Below are 19722 nucleotides of genomic sequence, written 5' to 3'. Positions count from 1 at the left end.
CAAAAATCTACCAAGCTCTTATTTTCATCCGATCTGTCTTAGAGATACTTAGATGAGTGAAAAAATACAAGCAAAACAACCACAACCTACTCAACAACAATCCATTTAAAAAATGGGCAGAAGACCTGAATAGATACTTCTCCAAAGAGGAAATACAGATGATTAATAGACATATGAAAAGATGCTCAAGGTTGCTAATCATCAGAGAAATGTAAATTAAAGCTACAATGAGATATCACCTCACACTTGTCAGAGTAGCTATTATCAATAAATAAAAAAATAACAAGTATTGGCGAGGATGCAAAGAAAAGGGTACCTTCATATATTGTTGGTGGGTTTGCAAATTGGTATAGACACTATGGGAAACAGTCTGGAGGTTTCTCAAAAAATTAAAAATGAATATACCTTTTGACCCAGCAATTGCACTTTTGGGTATTTATCCAAAGAAATGATAATTTGTAAAGATCTATGCACTTCAATATTCATGGCAGCACTATTTACAATAGCCAAGATTTGGAAGCAACCTAAATGTCCATCAACAGACTATTGGCCTTGTAGCACAGAGGAGCAAGGCAAGGGAGAAAGACTGGAAGATTTCAGTGTGGCTGAAGTGTGTGTGTGTGTGTGTGTGTGTGTGTGTGTGTGTGTGTGTGTGAGTGTGTGTGTCTGTTTGTGTGAGGTTTAAAGCTAGAGATACCAAGCCTCTCTGTTTCTGTCTTTATCCTAGAAACAGTTGAATCCATTCATGACTTGGGCATGAGCAAGACATGATCACTCTTTGTGATGTGGAGAGCAGACAGGAGAAAGAAAGACAAGAGTAGATGATTTCAAACCAGGCAGGAGACTCTTGTAATAGCTCTAGTGACAGCATAGTCAGCCTAGGGCAAGAATAGTGGTGGGAGCATGATGGAGAAAAGGGGATGGATTAGAAAACTATTTAGGTGGTTCAAGTGGAAGGACTCGTTGATGGATTGGATACGCAGACAAGGAAGAGGAAGATGACACAGATGACTCTAGGAATTTTGCCTGCAAAGTTCGCTGGATGATAGGGCCATCATTTGTAAAAGGAACTATGAATGATGATTACGTTTGAGGTGGACATTTGTAACAATGGATTTGGATGTATTGTAAGATATAGACTTCTAAGATATCTTTCGGACATCTAGACATCTAAGATGAAATGCTAATTTGCATGCATATGTCTGGAGTTTAAATGAGAAGTCTGGCTTAGAGAAACATAATTATGAGAATCTATGTAGCAGTGGTTATTAAAGCCATGCACATGAGTAAGGTAGCCTGATGAGAATTTCTGAGGGACGCTAAATTCAGGTACTGCTGGAAGCACTGAGAAGACAACAAAAATGATACTAAGTCCCTGGTTTAAAGGGCCTCTCCATTTAGAGGTCTACACTTTGATTCGTGAGATTCCAAATCCACAGTTTTTCAGTGACATCATCCTTTGAGAAAGTAAAGACTAAAGTGAGTGGGAGTCGGTGCTGTAATTCTTGACCTTTAAGTTTTTTTTTTTTTTTTTTTTTAGCTTTGTTTTCAAAGGCATGTGGTTTCCTGCTACTGTTTTGGCACATTTGTTGTTGAGATTGAGAAATAGTAGTATCATATTTGGCAATTATGCTCATTACCTTACAGTGTTTGTGTGAGCTTAGGAGGTGTAAAATTTTTACTTTGCAAACAGGAAACTAGAGGCCCAGGCGGGGTCAGGACAGTTTTGGGTGAGATCATCAGAGGCCTGGAAATAAAGATTAAAATCCATGACATCTCAACTCCCAAAGTAATTTCCATGCTTCTGAAGCATTCTGTCTTGACATGCTTGTGGTTTGATTTTTCATTTTTTCCTCCACAAGATTAGGAAGAGTAACTAGAAAAAATAGAGTGTTGTTGTCCCAGAGGGTCTCTTGACCTGTCCAGTGTATTGTAGACCAGCTCCTGATCCAATCAAGGTTATTATCAGTAGCAGAAACATCAGAGTCAAGATCGCATTTGCAAACTAAAAATAGTGAAGGTGAAAATAATAAATCACTTCCATTCTAATAACGTGTAATTCATGGTAGTAGAAATAAACCACAACAGGACTAGTTTTATAGAAGTAGAGAGGATAAATTTGAAAAAGTAAATATTGACCCTAAGAACCTTCCAGAAATGAGTGACTCTTCAAAATAATTTGTATTCATAGGAGATGTGAATTTTCAAAGTTATTAATTCAAAGAAGTAGCATTTCCATTTGGTAAAAGATTCAAACAGTGCAGGAGGGTACATAGTGCAAAGGTCTCTATTACAAATACCATTTCCTGGAGCCCAGTTTTCCTCTCTTGAGATAACATTTGTTACCCATATTTTTATTTATTTCTCCAGAGACATTCCATTTGTATCGTTTATATACAGATGGTAGTTTATAATGCATAGTGCTTTATTTTTTCACCAGGATATTAATTCATATCTGTAGATATAAATCTGCTTTGTTGTCATCATGACTGCAGAATATTCCATTACCAGTATCTTATAGCTTATCGAACCAATCTCCTACCAATGGATATTTAGGTCGTTTCCAATCTTTGGCTATTAAAACACTGTTGGATAGAATAATCTTCTTAAGACCTATGTGAATATGTCTGTAGGAAAATTTTCTAGATATGTAATTGATGGGTCAAAGGGTACATATGTATTTACAATTTCGCTAGGTATGAGAGTGCTCATGTTTCCCAACCACTTGTCACATTATCAGACATTTTGTTATTTTACTACAGTGTGAAGGTATCTGATTTGTCTCAAGGTCTTGCTTGCTCAGGAATCAAGAGGCTTCTAGATCCTGCTCTTATGGCAACTCAGAGTGATTTAAGGATTCTTCACTGTTTTTTTTGTTTTGTTTTGTTTTTGGCAAATGGCCCAACCTTCATTAGACAATGAATGGAGAAGGAAGGTAATATTTACTGTGTTAAACTGTATTATCAAATTGTTTTAATTACTCAGCTAATGTTTATTGAATACCTACTTTGTGCTATTATACATGCTTGAGATTTATCAGGAACAATGCAGACCTAGACTCTGATCTCTAGGAGCTTACATTCTAGCAGGGGAATAAGAAAATTAAAAAAAAAGAAAAGATAAATACATAAATTCAGAGGTAGCAAATGTAGAAAAAACAAAAAGTAGATCAATGTAGTGCAGATTAAGAATGCAGAGGGCTGAGAAGTTTAGTGGATTAGATAGAGTGGTCAGGGAGGGCCTTACTGAGAAGGTGATATTGGGTCAAAGACTTAAGGGTGTTAGGAAGTTAGCCATGATATTTAGGGAACAGCTTCCCAAGCAAAGTCTGTAGGTGAAGCAAGGCCCTAGGGTGGGAGTGTGGCTGAAAATTCCCAGTATGGCTGGAAGGATGTAAGGGGGAGGGGGAGGGCAATGCAGGTTATATATAGCCTCATAGGTCATTCATTGAGAGTGAAATGAGGGAAGCATTGCACGGTTTTGAGCGAAGAAGGGATATGGTCGGATCTGTGTTTCCAAACTATGATTCTGAATGCTGTGCTGAAAACAGACTGAAGTTAGGAAAGGTAGAAATTAGAGGAACCTATTAGGAGGCTATGGTAATAACGCAGGAGAGGGACGATGGCAGCTCAGATAGTAGTGGAGGGAGTGAGAAGTGGTCAGCTTCTGGATATAATTTACAAATAATGCTGACAGGATTTCTTGAGGGGTTGGGGCAAGGGCTGTCAGAGTAAAAGTGGAGTTAGGAATGATTCCAGTATTTTTGGCATGAATTATCATCAACCTATATTGTGAAATTCACAGATATAGCACAATTTTTGGAGGAGACTCAAAGTTCACTTTTAATCATATTGAATTTGAAATATCCATTAGCTATATGAGTGGTTTATTGAGTAGGAGGATAGATATATAAGTCTGAAGTTTGGGAGAGAGAAATTTAGTTTTGAGGAAAACAAGAGAGTTACATATATCGTGTAATTCTCAGTAAAAAGCAATGCTACATGCAGTTTATAGATAGAGAGAACTACTCAGAGTAACTTACTCTAAATTATCTGTATCCAAAGTTCATTATCTGCACATGGCATTACCTGGTATCTGTTCTTTTGCCACACAGCTTCTGTGTGCCAGGATTTGTCAAGGTACCTTGCCATAAAGAAGTTGAGACCTGTTGGTTACATCTGGAGATGTATAGATGCTGATGAAAACACTGTTAGAATGGATGCTGTGGATACAGTGCACCCAGGTCTGTGCACCCTACTGTGAGGATGGTCCCACATGCAGAAGGTTATGTGTGAGTCACAACCAGTTTCTCTTGAGCTAGCCTATTTCTGGTAATAACTAGTTTTTCTCCTCCAACTGTGCTGTAGTAAAGGGGAATTCTCAGTTTATTTCTGGCATCTCAAAATTCTTCATCACTTCGGTGGTTACATTATTGGTTATTCCATGAGAAACTTAGATCCTGCTGATGGCCAAGTGTGAGAAGATTTTGTTGTACAGCAATCTGTGTCAGATCACTACAGCCGAGGAGACGGGGGTGGGGAGGAACTAATTCTTAAAATGCTATCGATAAAGGTCCCGTATTTTCTAAAGTGACTCAAGATCACATGTCTCATATTCTTAAATTGGTGTTTAGACTTCTTTCACTGACTTTCATTTATTTCTCATGAATTAGATTTTGAGAGATCATTGAAAAACTGTGTAGTAGTTAAGGGTTCAGACTTTGAAGTCAAGTAGCTCCATCAATTTTACCTGTGTGACTTAGGCCAAGTTATTTAAGTCTCAGTTTTCTCAAATGTTATAATGGAAGTAACAATAGGATCTGGCACAAAGAGTCAAGAGGAAGATTAAAAGGAATAATAAATGTAGATTCTTAGTACTGGTACTTACACAGAGCAGCAATGTATCATTTTTCACTATGGAGGTCTCTCAAAAAATTAAAAATAGAACTATAATATGATCCAGCAAACTTACTTCTGGATATTTATAAAAAGAATTAGAATCAAGATCTTGAAGAGATATTAGCCCTCTTATGTTTATTATAGCACTATTCGAAACAGCTAAGATGTGAGAACAATATAAATATATATAGACAGATGAATGGATAAAGAAAATGTGGTATATACATACAATGGACTACTATTCAGTCTTAAAAAAGAAGGAACATTTTCAATATGAGACAGCATGGATGGACCTTGAGGACGTTACACTAAGTGAAGTAAGCCAGACAGAGAAAAGCAAGCACTGAATGGTTCCACTTAGATGAGTTACTTGAAGTAGTCAAATTCATGAAATCAAGGATTGAAATAGTGGTTACTGGGGCTTGGGGGAGGGAGAAATGGGAAGTTATTAGTCGACAGGCATAAAGTTTCAGTTAAGCAAGATAAATAAGCTCTAGAAATCTGCTCTGTGACATTGTACATAGAGTCAACAGTAATGTATTGTACACTTAAATTGTGTTAGGAGGATAGATCTCTTATTAAATATTGTTAACAAAAACACACACAAAATAGGTATTAGAAGTATTAAGCTAGTATGTATAAATAATGACATATATAGACAGTTTATATAATGAGAGACATTTCCAAAATATTGTTTTTAAAATGAAAAATTTTATTACCATAGAAATAGCTTGCAAATATTTTCAGCAATAGTCTGTTTCTAAAACGTCATTTTCAAATAATTTCAATTTATAAAATCTAAAAATGTTAAAAGCGCTTTTAAAAATAAGTATTTTATAAGTTTAAATGCATACAAATTGTTAAAAAGTCATTTGATGAAAAACATGAACTTAGGATGAACATAAATTAATCAGCAGTTAGATTACAATGGCAGGCTTATACTCACTTTAGCATCTTCTATCTACACTTTATTTTGTTTGCAGTGTATTAAAAAGTTGCAGATTATAACTTTAAAAAAATTACCTTGCAATTTTCAAGATACGCTTTAAATAAACTGAGCTAGAAGACTAAAAGGAGAGCAGTAGGAAGGTTTTGTTTTGAAGCTGATCATGAATAATCTGAGCAGAGGAACTACTCACATTTCTTGTCAGTCAAAACAGAGAACCACAACCATGTCTTTCAGTAGACACTAAAACCATTTATACACAGCACGTAGAAGGCTTTCCACATAATTAGGCATGCAAAAAACGTAACTTTCTTTTTCAATAACTGGACTTATTTGGTACTTCCAGCCTTCTATTGCTCCAGGAGGCATGATATAAATTTTAGGTAATTCAAGGTCTTTTCTCTGTGCTGTATTTCCTGGGTGCTTATATATAGTGCCTAGGCAGGGTGGGGAGATAGTCTGCCATTCACACCAATTATCCCTAGATACGGGTGTTCTTATCTGGGCAGTGGTTGCTGACTCATGCAGGTCATCCACTTGTAGTCCTGTCTACAAGGCTTCTCTAGGCTCAGCTTCTCTCTCACCTCTCTAACTCTCCCTCCCTTCTCTCCATCATTATGTCCTTCTCCAGCACATGGGAAACATTTTTTTGAACTAACTACTTTGGCATGATGATAAATGTGGGTGGGCATTCCAATGCCCTTCTAGATTATTTGTAGCCTGCCTTCCTGGTCCCCTCCCTTCATGAATTTTGGTCCCACTGAGGGAAGGGACAGCAAGTGTCTGTGTTTCAGGTCCTTAAACCTATCTGGGGACTTCTGTATATATCTCCTCTTCCATGATGTAGTCTGGAGTTTGGTACAGGGATTATAGCATTGAACGCATAACCTCTCCTCTGACATTTCTCTTCTTTCCCTAGTCTGGGTTTCCTTCTTAATGTGAGCACATCTTGGGTATTTATCTCTAGCAGAGTTTACTTATCTGTATGAGTAGATATGCAGAAGAATTTAGAGCAATTCAAGTATATGCACAAAGATAGAAGGAGAAATGTTATTTCAAAGTCTAGATAAGAAAAAGTAAATTGGCATCATATAATTATGATGTATTCTTGGTCTTCAAGAGTTAAAATCTGTAATTTATAAAATGTAACTCCTGCCCTACTCCCAGATATCTGTCTCTCATAGTATTTGTCACCACCATGCTTCCAGTTGCTCAGGCCAAATATCTAGGTGTCATCCTTACTTTGTCTCTGTCCTTCATTTTTTAAAAACAGACTTAAATTTTTAGAACAGTTTTAGGTTCACAGCAAAATTGAGCAGAAGATAAAATTTCCCATATACCTATCTTCCCCATTATCAATATCTCCCATCAGAGTGGTCCATTTATAATTGACAAACCTACATTGATACATCATTATCAACCAGAGCCCTGAGTTTCTACTAAAGTTCATAGAATGTTGTACATTCTATAGGTTTTGATAAATTTATGATGACATGTATCCACCATTATAAAGACATACAGGGTAGTTTCAGTGCCCTAAAAATCCTCTATACTCTGCCTATTTATCTCTTCATCTTCACTAACCCCTGGCAACCACTGGTCTTCTAATTGTCTACATAGTTTTGCCTTCTCTTGAATATCATATAGTTGGAATCATATAATATGTGGTCTTTTTAGACTGGCTTCTTTTACTTAGTAACATGCATTTGTTGTTCCTGCATGTCTTTTCATAGCTTGGCAGATCATTTCTTTTTAGTGCTGAATAATATTCCACAGTTATGCACTCACCCACTAAGGGACAGCTTAGTTGTTTTCAATTTTGCCAATTATAAATAAAGTGTTTGTGTGCAGGATTTTGTGTAGACCTGTTTCAATGCCTTTGGGTAAAATACCAAGAAGCACAGTTGCTAGATTGTTTGGTAAGAACATGCTTAGGTTTGTAAGAAACTGCCAAACTGTTTTCCAAGGTGGCTGTACCATTTTGCATTTCCACCAGCAATGAATATGAGTTCCTGTGCCTCCACACCCTCACCAGCCTTTAGTATTGTTAATGTTCTGGATTTTGGCCAGTTAATAGATGTATAGTGATATATCATTATTGATTTAATTTGCAGTTCCCTGATGACTATGATGTAGAGCATCTTTTCAAATGCAAATTTGCTACTTGTATATCTTCTTTGGTGAGTTATCTGTTAAGGTCTTTGGCCCATTTTTTAATCTTCTTGTTTTGGATAATAGTCTTTTATCAGATATGTCTTTTGTAAATACTTTTTTCCCCAGTCTGTAGTTTGTCTTATTCATTTAACAGTGTCTTTCCAAGAGCAGAGATTTTTAATTCTAAATGAAGTCTATCTCATCAATTCACTGTGTCAAAGATGAATTGAAGTTATCGCCAAGTCCAAAGTCATTTAGATTTTCTTTTGAGTTATCTTCTAGGAGTTTTAGAGTTTTGTGTTTTACATTTAGGTCACTGATTCATTTTGAGTTAATTTTTGTGAAGCATATAAGGTCTGTGTCTAGATTGTTTTTATTTTTTTGCATGTGGATATCTAGTTGCTCCAGCACCATTTGTTGAAAAGACTATTTTTTTCTCCATTGCATTGCCTTTGCTCCTTCATCCAAAATCACTTGACTATATTCATGGGGTTCTATTTCTGGGCTCTCTAATCTGTTTCATTGGTTCATTCGTTTTTTCATCAACATTACACCCTGTCGATTACTGTAGCTTTATAGTAGAACTTGAAGGTTGGTAATGTCAGTCCTCCAGCTATTCTTCTGTGTTGGTTATTTTCGGTCTTCTGCCTCTCTGTATAAACTTTGAAATTTTGTAGATATCTACAAAAAAGCTTGCTAGGAATTTGATTGAGATTGCATTGGATATATTGATTAAGTTGGGAAGAGCTGACATGTTGACAATATTGAGTTTTCCTATCTATGAACATGGAATATCTCTCTATGTATTTACTTCTTCTTTGATTTAGTTCAGAGATCTGATCAGAGATCTGATCAGAGTTTTGTAGTTTTTCTTCTATAGATATCATACATATTTTGTTAGATTTATACCTAAGTGTGTGTGTGTGTGAGTGTGTGTGTGTATATATATATAGTGGGTATTAATATAAATTATATTGTGTTTTTAAATTCAAATTCCATTTGTTCATTACTGGCAAATAGGGAAGCTACCTTTTTTACCCATATCCTATAACCCTGTTATAATTTCTTATTAGTTCCAGAAATCATTTCATTGATTCTTTCACAATTTCTGCAAGATGATCATGATATATGTGAATAATGACAGTTTTATTTTTTCTTCCTAATCTATATATCACTTATTACATTTTCTTGTTTTATTGCATTACCTAGGACTTCCAGTACAATGTTGAAAAGCAATGGTGAGAGAGAACATCCTTCCTTCACTTGTTCCTGATCTTACTGGGAAAGCTTTGAGTTTCTCACCACTGAGTATAATGTCAACTGTAGGATTTTTGGTGGATATTCTATATCAAGTTCAGAAAGTTTCTCTTTGTTTCTAGTTAACTGACAATTTTGCATCATAGATAGTTGTTGGATTTTGTCAAGTGATTCTTTTGCATCTATTATTATGATCATGTGGTTTTCTTCTTTAGCCTGTTGATGTGGTGGATTACATTTATTAATTTTTGAACATTGAACCAGCCTTGCATACTTGGAATAAATGTTGTTCCACCTCCAATACATGCCTTGAGTCCAAACACTACTGCTCCCTCAGTACTTTTTAGAGTCTAATCCACCGTCATTTCTCTCCTAGATTGTGGTAACTTCTAAGTCATCTTCCCAGTCTACATTTCACTATGCTCCCATATCCATTATCCAGAGAGTAAAAACAATCCTTTAAACATCTAAATCAATTCATATCACTCCTCTGCTTAAATGCTCCAAAGCCTCACCATTGCCAGAAGGGTAAATTTCAAATTTTTCCTTACAGCCTACATGATATAGCTCCTGTCAACCTCCATGAACTTTCTAATTGCTTTTAAACTCAAATTTTAGACCCTCTCCTACCTTTTTCAGTAAAATTGAGTCTTCACTGTTGCAAACTTTCTCTGTTCATGTTTTTATCTCTGTTACTCTGTTTTTCTCCTGTATTCCTCCATTCAAACTTAGCTGCCACAATTGAACGGATAGAAAATGTGAGGACACATTTTTCTTTCATTTATAGTGCAAACATTACCAGTAGACAGTAACTACTCCAGGTCTGTCAAATAGTTGCATCCAATTTTATTTAATTTCTTGGAATGACATTGGTTAATACAATTATACAGGTTTTAAGTGTGTCATTCTATAATACATCATAAAACTGAATGCTCCACTTTTTTTTTTTTTTTTACCATGGTCTACCTGTTTAGTCCTTCCTTTTTGTTCTTTGAACTTGTCAAACTCATCTTTAATGATTTCTACACACATGGAATATTTTGTTGCCTGATATTTGCATAGCTGGCCTGTACTCAGTACTCAGGTTCAAGGGTTACTTCTTCAAGGAATCCTTTCTGACACCCCATTGAAATAGTTATGTGCTCATATACCCATTGCTGTTGTACTATGTCTTTACCCTGCTTGCTTTTATACTTTCCATGAATATTTATTGAATGCCTGTATGTGTCACATACTATTCTGGGCAATGCAGCAGTAGAATAAGAGAATTCTACATCTCTGTCTTATGAAACTTACATTCTAGTTAAAGAGGCAGTCAATAAATAGGTATATTCTAAATATATCATCTTTCAGGTAGTGATAAGTGTTGTGGAGAAAAATAATGCAGGCAACAGAAAGTTCTAGGATTGAAGTGAGAGACTGCAATTTTAATTGTGTGGTTAGGGAAGGCTTCCCTGAGCAAAGACCTGAAGCACCTGATCTTTGGGGAAGAGCAAGCAGAGAAAACCTCAAGCATGCCTTTAATGTCTGAGCAACATTGTTGTAAGGAGACCTGTGTGGATGCAGTGGAGTGATAAAGGGCAAGAGGCATAGAAGGTAAGTTCAGCCAGGCAAAGAGGATGGAAGTTGGTGAGCTCTTGTAGGTCTTTGAAGGGGCTTTGGCTTTTCTCAAAATAAGATGAGACACTTTTGGAAGATTTTGAGAGAAACAATCCGAGAGACATAATCTGACTTAGTTTTAAAAGCATCATTGCCTGCTGAGGTGAGAATAGAGTGTAATCGAAAAGTGAGACAAAAGAAGACCAATTAGGAAGGTATTACAATACTCCAAGTGAGAGATGCTGATGACTTATATAGGATGAAGGCAGTAGAGGTGATGTGAAGTGGTCATTTTATTGGGGATTTGGATGTGAGATGTGAGGGAAGAGGAGAATCAGGAAATACACTATGCCACTGGATGGATGGATTGCCCCTATTGAATTGTGGAGGACTGTAGGTGGAACAAATTTGAGGGCAGGGTAGAAAAGATTAGGAGTTTGATTTTGCAAACATAGTTAAGACTGATGTTAACTAGATAGCTGAATATAGAAGGAGTTCAGCATGTCTGTGTGTGTGTTTATGTGTGAATGTGTGCATTTGAACATGCATGTTGTTTTTAAGTTGTCTTAGAATAACTTAAGAAATATATTTTTCAATAAATTTGAATCATATTTTTACAGAATCTGTGAAGTATAATTGCAGAACTTGCATGGAGCTCAGTTTTAAAACTCAGGATACTGTTGATGTAAAAAGTACTACTTGATACAACCCTCACAATCAATCTTTTGGTTTGTGGTATGACAAGCAGAAACTGTAGGATTTACCAATATATACTCCAAAGGGGCTTATTTCAATATTTCTTTTCTCTCATGTTGGATCTATTTCTCAGAAAAGTACCTAGATTTTTCTTACATTGTTTAATATGCTGTTAACCATTGACTGCTGACAGGTGCTCTTGATGGAACACGTACAAAGGGACAGATCACTCACTCTTTTTTAGGGTCATATTGGCACGACCCAAATGAAAGGATTTTATGTGATGTGCAAGTTGTCACGATGTACTTTTTAAAAATAGTGCCACTGACACACATTCACTAAAATAAATTACCTTCCTATCTTGACTGACTCTCATTTTGGAAACAGCAACTTCATATGCCAGTGATGATATGAGCAGCAGGGTTGGTTAGGGTTGAGAAAACTGGACCCCAACAAAAAGATGGCAGTACCATAGGCCTTTTAATAGTTTTTAGTGGAGCAGTGCAGAAGCAATGAGAATAAACAGAGGTTTGTACCAACCTGGGTTGTAATTCAAGCTCTGTCACTTTATAGATGGGCAAGATTTAACTTCTCTGAACTCAAGTATTAAGAAATAAGATATAGGAATTAATATAACTCTCTGGAACAAATGAGCTAATGTTTGCAAAATATTTAGAATAGCAATTTACATATAACCAGTACTTGATGAATGAAGGTTATTATTATCAATAACTCTTTTATTTAAATCTAGAGTTTGGTGTTTTGCAGTATCTGAAGAGGTTAGTAAAGAGATTTAGTGATCTTTCTCACCTTTTCACATCCAATTCTTTTATTTTTTAATCATTTAAATAGCACATTATTTTCTTCCAGAGATTAGTTTCAGAATGTGATTTTATAAGTTGTGTGCTGCACTCAGCAGATTCAAAAGAGGGTTCTTATGAAAGTGAGACCAAGTCTAGGTTCAGAGCCATGTCTTTGAGCAGAGATGGTTTTAGATTGTTTTCTCTTCATTGAGGAGCAGGACTGCCACCCAAGCCTCAAATTTAGTCGAGGCAAACAGCCCTAGTAACAATGAGCCTTCGGATCATTAAATCTTAAAGTTGAAACCCTTCCATGGCACCCTTGAACATTTGACACACACATTTTATCTTTCTTGGCTGTTATTCGGACTTATTAAGCATTTTGGTAACTTTTTTACCCCTAAGTTGTCTGCTTTTCAATAGCAGTTCCTCAGATAGGCCTCTGTAAAAGGTGAATACATACTTTATAGACAAGGAAATTGAGGTCCCAGTAAGCCTAGGGTGGTTTGGCCAAAGATACCAGCAAATTAAACCCTGGGACTAGAAAATGAACCCAGAGTGCCTCACTATTGAGTCATGGTTGACTTTATCAAGGAGAATGTTCTCCATAGATGACTCAACACATTCAAATAAAACACAATGTTCCCTTCTCTACCTAAGAATAAAAAATACTTAGTGATTTTTTATAATCATAATATTGTAGCCAGAGTGATCATTCTAATGTCAAATCTGATCAAGTCACTTTTCTGTGTAAGGCTTGGTTCCTATTCTACATTGCCCCTGAATAAAGGCTAGTGTCCTTAATGACATATGTGACCTTGTCTGTGCTTCTCTACATCCTCACTGCAAGCCTGTTGTTCATCCTTTCATCTTCATTATAGTCACACTGGAGACTTTCCGTTCTCTTAATGTGACTTTGAGCATAAAATGTCGACAAGAACCGTCATCAATCTCATGTCCTTTCCTTTAGTTATATGCCACATTTTCCAAGAAGTATCCCCACATTTCTCAAGGCTGGGTTAGTTGGCCCTTTTTTACACTCCTACAGTACATGATGTTATGCCACTTATATTACTAAATTTATATCTTAAATGAGTTTTCCCTATGACACCGAAGTCTCTTTGAGGGTGGTAATTTACCTGCTTTGTGGTACACCCCCAGTTCCCAGCATAGTGCCTCCAAACAGTAGGGATACAATCAATAATTTTGAATTGTATGAATGAGTTGATATGCCTTCTAATTTGACATTATTCATCTCACAAAATTATAATGTTACTACCCTTTGTGTTAGACTCTGTGATAGAAACTGGAGGTAAAACATGTTATGGTTTGAAGTTTTAATACTGTAATTGCTGGCAACTACCAGGAAGAAGGTGAGGTGAGCTATGGAGCTTATTAGTACAGATGTTTTGGCTTAAGATATGTTCATCCTGGTCCCTTGATCCTTTATAGGTATAATCAGGGTGGCCATACAGGCATTCATACCGGTACAGTTTTGTGCGTAGAAATTGGCAGAAGCTGATAATTATGCTTTGACAATTGGCACAGACAAGAACTGTCTCGGGCAATGCAAATGTGTGATCACTCTAGGTATATGGTTACCATAAGTACTGTTAGTCTTGAGCTAAATTTCTGGTTTAACTGATCCACCTAATGGGCTCAGAGTGGCTGCTGGGTGAAAAATTGCGGAGTTGCACTAACTGAAAAAGCTGAGGGACATGTAGCAGTTACTGTGCAACATATGGCTTGACGATTCTTTTCCTGAAGTAGCTCTAAACATAGTAGTAGTTATGTCTCAGTGACAGTAGCAGGTGAGAGAGGCAGTTAAGCAGTAGTTCTATCGCTTAGTAAAAGTTTTGGCACCTGGATTTGGACATGGAGAATGCTAACTGGGGAGCTGAAAGATTTCCAGATCAACCGAATTGCTTGAGGCTGCCAAGTTGGCCTGAGAAGTTTTCTTTGTGAGTGAGATATGGATGATAGCTGAGACCACTCCTTAGCTGGAAAATGCAATTTAAACATATGTTTTTAGAAGCAATGATTAAAATATTACATTTTCAGAGCCCTTCAGTGCTCCCGAATCCACAGCTGTGCCAAACACTTAACTGTGCAAATGGTGATTATCTTTCGAGAGCAGCATAGTAGCTTCCCAGTTGCTGCTGCGTAGGTCTCAGCGCTGGCAAGAGTTTAGGAGGTGAAAGAGGAGGACTTGCACATTAGTAATAAAGGTGAAAACTCCTAACACCTAGGAGGTGTTGAAATTCTGGTTAGCTTACTTATCTTGCTTTGGCAAATGTCCTCTATCAAATGGAAGATGGCATGTTCCCATTACTAAATTTCTCTTTTCTTTCTTGATAGGATTTTTCCAAATTTATGTCCATCAGCTATGACTGGAGAGTGTAAGAATTTCTAAGTAACAAATTCATTGGCAGAGCACAATAGTAATTACCACTGTAATGACCTTGAGTTGGAATTATGGATCCTTTTGTATAGCAAAATGTTAATAAATGGATTATCTTTTTAAATATACCATACAAAGAAACATACATGGAAAAAGTAAAACAAAAAATGAAAACATCAAAACAAAAAAAAATCCATGAAGCTGATTGAAATCAATCAAACCCTGGAATTTCATCTTCATAGCCTATCTTATTCTTTTTCTAGTTTTATATCAGTGTCTTTTTATAAAGTCTTTAGTTAACACCAGGTGAATTTGTAAATGGTATTCTAAGTTCCCTTATAATGATGCTATAGGACTGGGTTTCTACCAGAAATCAACAATAAAGCCAGAAATAAAAACCAACAACAAAACAAAACAAAATATATAAAATGATAGCTATTATACAAGTCACTTGCACCAGCTATAACCCATGCATGTTTTGGGGAAAAATGATGCACTGTATATAAGAAAAAAACAAAAGGTGACTCACTGCTTGGTGTAAAAAACTATAATTATATAATTGACGGGATGCATATGAGTTTAATATGATCAGGAAGCAAATCGTGGCTTATATCTTTTATGACTTTCCTTGGACAAACAACAGCGAGTCTTTCATATGCCCAGAAGGACTGAGGGATTTAAAACAGGAAATGGAAAAAAAAAGTCACCCTTCCAATAACATGGAAGAAAACAGCTCTGGTTATGAGTGCGTTGCTAGAATTAAATACCTTGGATTCATACCACAGCTTCATTCATTAGTTGTGTGGCCTTGGGTAAGGCACTAAACCTCTTAGCTTTAATTTCTCCATATTTAAAATAGGAATATTAAAAGTCAGTACCACATATCATTTTGGTGAGGATTAAATGAGATGTCTGCATAAACATAAAAATACTTAATAAGTATTTGACAAGTGTTAAGCTCAATAAATATTAATTATAATTGTTCAAATCCAAGTTATTTGACATATAAATATAATTTATATTTCAGGAATCCCTTGAGTATTGTGCTTGAGTTAACACCCATGAAGGTATGTACTTCTATTTTATGGTTCAATAAGAGCATTCAGGCCTCCAACATTGCATCGCTCCTAAGTCAAGATGCTCCTGAAACAAAGTCTATCCAGAGACCCCACTTTCTTAAAGTGCTTTGGTCAAACCCAGTTCTTCTTCCCAATGTAGGCCTGCCACAGCTCACTCAGGGAAGCAAATGGAATTGCAGCGCCAGGCTGGGGCGGGAGGCCACAGATGATTGCATTTCTTAGGAATGCCTTGAAATCTTGTATATGCTTTGTTGCTATGATACTGTGTTTAATTTTTTTTTTTTTGTATTTTTATTCTAAAACAAAAATCAATAAAGAGGCCGGGTTAAATGTCACAAGATGCTGGTATTGGTTTCCTTGAGAAACCATTTATTTGGATGGTGATTTGGCACCAAGATGTCCCACCAGACGCTAAGAACATCTTGTCCTCTCCTTCAGTCTCATTCTTCTCCTTCCAATAACTCTAACCACAAGAATACTCATTACTTTATACTCGTGCTACTTCTCTCCTATTTTGCTTCTCCAGCCCTTCCAACATGTTTGTACCTAATTCCTTGTATTATAGTCCTTCTCTTTAAAATACAAGTGATATGCAAGAGTAAGAAGTAAGGAGATTTGGATAGAAATTTTGAATCTCCTTGTAATTTGCTGTTATCTTGGTCTATTATTAATCTCTCTTAGTCCCAGTTGTATTAAGATAGGGGAATAAGAAGCTCAACTTGCCTGTTTCACAAGATTTTACGAGGACAAAGTGAAATATTAGGTATACAAATTCTTTTCAAATGTTCTTACTATTTTCAAGGATACTGTTTATCATAAAAATGCATTTACATACTATTTCATCTTGGTGCAAAAATAAAAAATATATTTAAGGCAAATTTGAACTTATATTTTTTTTTGCGAATTATGCCTAAAAGACTCAGTTCTTCTTTTTCTATTTTTTAAAAGACTTTATTTTTTAGAACAGTTGCAGGTTTATAGGAAAAAAATAACAGAAGGTACAGAGCTGCTTCTACTTTTAATATTAAGTTAAAATATGACAAAAGTTTTTTTTCTGGTCTATCAATGCTTTAGAAAAATAATGTTCGTCCTTTGCTAGTCTAGGCTTTTATTGGATTTTTTTTGAGTCTGTTTGCGTTGTGTAAGTGGAAAAGTAAACAGCTGGCCTAGAGGCCTCTTATCCTTTCCTCTCAGCATCTAGGTTCACTGTAAAAGTGTGCTTAAACGTTATTTGCGTAGCTGCTGTCCTGGCCTGTTTTTAATCTCTACAACATTTTTGATGACCATGAGAAAAATTTAACTATCGTGTGTTAGTGAGGAGCTGGTATAGACATTAGTCAAGAATTCTGAATCTGTTTGCTTGAAAGTAAGGTCATATTGATGGCTGTTTGACATTGGAACAAATAATTAGTGACTGAAGTGTTTTTTTTTCCCTTTACTAAACAGAGACTTCTTCAGTAGCACCCAGATATAAAGAGAAATAAGATAGAGAGTGATTTAAAAAGCCAAGAATAGTCACAATAAAAGTCTTGACTATGAGTCAGGGACTGCACTAGTTGCTTTATATTTACTTACTTGTTTAAAAATCACAGAAATTTTATAAAGCAGATCTTATGAGCCCCATTTTATAGATAGAGAAACTGAGGCAGAAAGATTAAGTAATTTCTCAACAGAGTGAAGCCTCCTGGTTGAACAACTAGGATTTTCTCTCATATTTGCTTTTAGCTAGTCCTGAGAAAATCAAGTATATAGCCTCTTCTACTGAGATATTTTATATACACAAATGGCATATGTATTATATCATGAATAGAGCATTTCTAGGCAAATGTTACACCTCATTGATAATATTATTATTAATAACAATAATGACAATGTTCTTATGCCTTGTGGTGAATATTTCCTACATCTTTTCACATTTAGGCCTTGCAGTAATTCACCGAATTAGGGTCATTAGCCCTACTTGATAGATGAGAATCTGGAGACTCAGCAAGGCGAATTGCTTGCCCAACTCATACATGTCTCTCTGAATCCCTAGATTCTCTTTTTCAGAATTTGGCTGCCTCAAATTCTTTTTGGAAATAAAATGAGAGCGGATGTAGATTGACCTCTCTCTGTTTCATAGTGTTGTTAACCCACCTCTTCCTTGAAGGAGTAGTTTCCTTAGAAATGTAAATCATTGGTGCCAAGATCAATATGCAGCTACTTCATCATCCTTTTATCTCTAACTTTTCTAGGATAGGGGTGCTATGAGATGCTGAAAACTTGTGGCTAGAATGACTATATGGTCTTTTGGCCATGTTTGAGACCTTTCTCAAAGACTGTCAGGACTGTTTCTTAGGAATCCTTTCCCTGTAAAATATTGTCCTTTACTTCTGATTTATGCCACAGAAACAGACAATTTCTAAATAAACAATTAGAAAGTACATTCAAATGACTTTATGCCTGTGTTTCTGATTGCTCGCACAGATGACATCCCAGCTCTGTCTCACCACACGTTATTTTTTGAATCATTTTTTCTAACCCAAGTATCTCTGGTAACTGAATTTCAGTAACTTCCCTCAGGCACCCTGAGGTTTGGAAACCAAGTGGGAAGTTCCAAGTTCTTAGTGGACCATTTTAAGGCATGCAACCACAGAGCTAAGGTCAGAATTCATTAGATTGGGGGTAGAGAGAGAGGATAAGTGGAGAGAGGTTCATGTCTTCCCATTGTACTGGAATTTAACTGGAATGAGTGAAGGCAATTTTATTTTAAAATCTTTCCCCCTGTCACCTCATTAACACCTCCAATGAAAGGCAGCTGTGAGACTGTTAACTCTTTGCTTACACATTCTTGAAAGTGCTATTGGCTGGGATCTCTTGTCCTTGTGAGAAGATACCCTGCTGTCACCAATCTGGGCATCTGTAGCATTGAAATGAGGGTTTTTCCAAGACTCATATTTATACCCCAATAGTGTGCCATTCCATAGAGTGAGACATGCATTTCTGCCAGGTTTTGCATATTTTGAGCTACAATTCCATAAGCTGCAGTATGTTGGGTTTTTTGGAACTTGGCTGCCTCACATTCTTTTTGGAAATAAGATGAGAGCGTATGTGAACATTCATTTAGTTATTAACTCATTCATTTACTCACACTTTTAATAAATTGCATTGGATGAGTGCCTGTTATAAGCTAGGCAACATGTCAATATCAAGAGAATAAGACATTGTCCCTTCCCTCAAGGAGTTTTCTATTGAATGTGGGTTTAAATCATCAGTCCAATATAATGTGATAAAATCATAATATAAGTTACTGTGGGATTGATAAAGGAGAGGCATTAAAGCAGAGTGGACAAAGGGAGGTCAGGGAACACAGCAGAAAAGGTATTTGAGCTATTTTGAAGAATAAGTTTGAGTTGTCTATTTGGAGAAGAGCTATATGGAAGGCAACATGTGCAAAGCCAGGAGGGAATAATTTTGGTATGATGTTAAAGACCAGCTTAGAGTGTAGTATATTGAATATTGGTGTAGTGGGTGCTGTGGGATACAGCCCAGACCCCAATTTTGGATTGAAACACACATTCTCCCAGGTCCTGGGAGTGTTAATTACTATAAGAGCTTAGCTGAACCCCTTCTGGGAATTATCTTCAACCAAATGGGAGCTACTTTGTCCAAATTCATGCCCCTTCCTTTGGGACAGTATACATCCAAGACACAGGTGGAAAGGCCAGTTCCCCTTACTTGAAAGTAGGCAATTCTGAATATACATCCCATTTAAAAAGCTCCCAGTATGAACTTCTGACGCCTTTGCTGCCGCTGTACCAGAGTTTAATGTTTTCTTCTGTCCGATCTTGCTTACTACATCTGTCACAGCTGGTGTTCCCTCACAAATGATATAAGAAAGGAAGTATACTCA

The 19722-nt window shown here is 36.3% G+C and overlaps 1 long non-coding RNA gene across 2 annotated transcripts in view; it reads left to right on the top strand.

The window, feature by feature from the left end:
• LOC107517029 overlaps positions 1-19722 on the top strand; it is an 89842-nt gene that overhangs the window by 12766 nt on the left and 57354 nt on the right. The window contains exon 1 of one of the 2 annotated variants that reach the window (XR_001598418.2): positions 11376-15818. The exons of the other annotated variant lie outside the window; for it this stretch is intronic. This is a non-coding gene — a long non-coding RNA (uncharacterized LOC107517029). Of the gene's footprint in view, positions 1-11375; positions 15819-19722 lie in introns of those variants that run through there. 2 annotated transcript variants of the gene reach the window in all.

The sequence above is a fragment of the Rousettus aegyptiacus genome, unplaced genomic scaffold (genome assembly GCF_014176215.1).
Source record: "Rousettus aegyptiacus isolate mRouAeg1 unplaced genomic scaffold, mRouAeg1.p scaffold_m13_p_3, whole genome shotgun sequence".
Lineage (NCBI taxonomy): Eukaryota > Metazoa > Chordata > Mammalia > Chiroptera > Pteropodidae > Rousettus > Rousettus aegyptiacus.
This window is presented reverse-complemented; position numbering and strand designations above follow the sequence as displayed.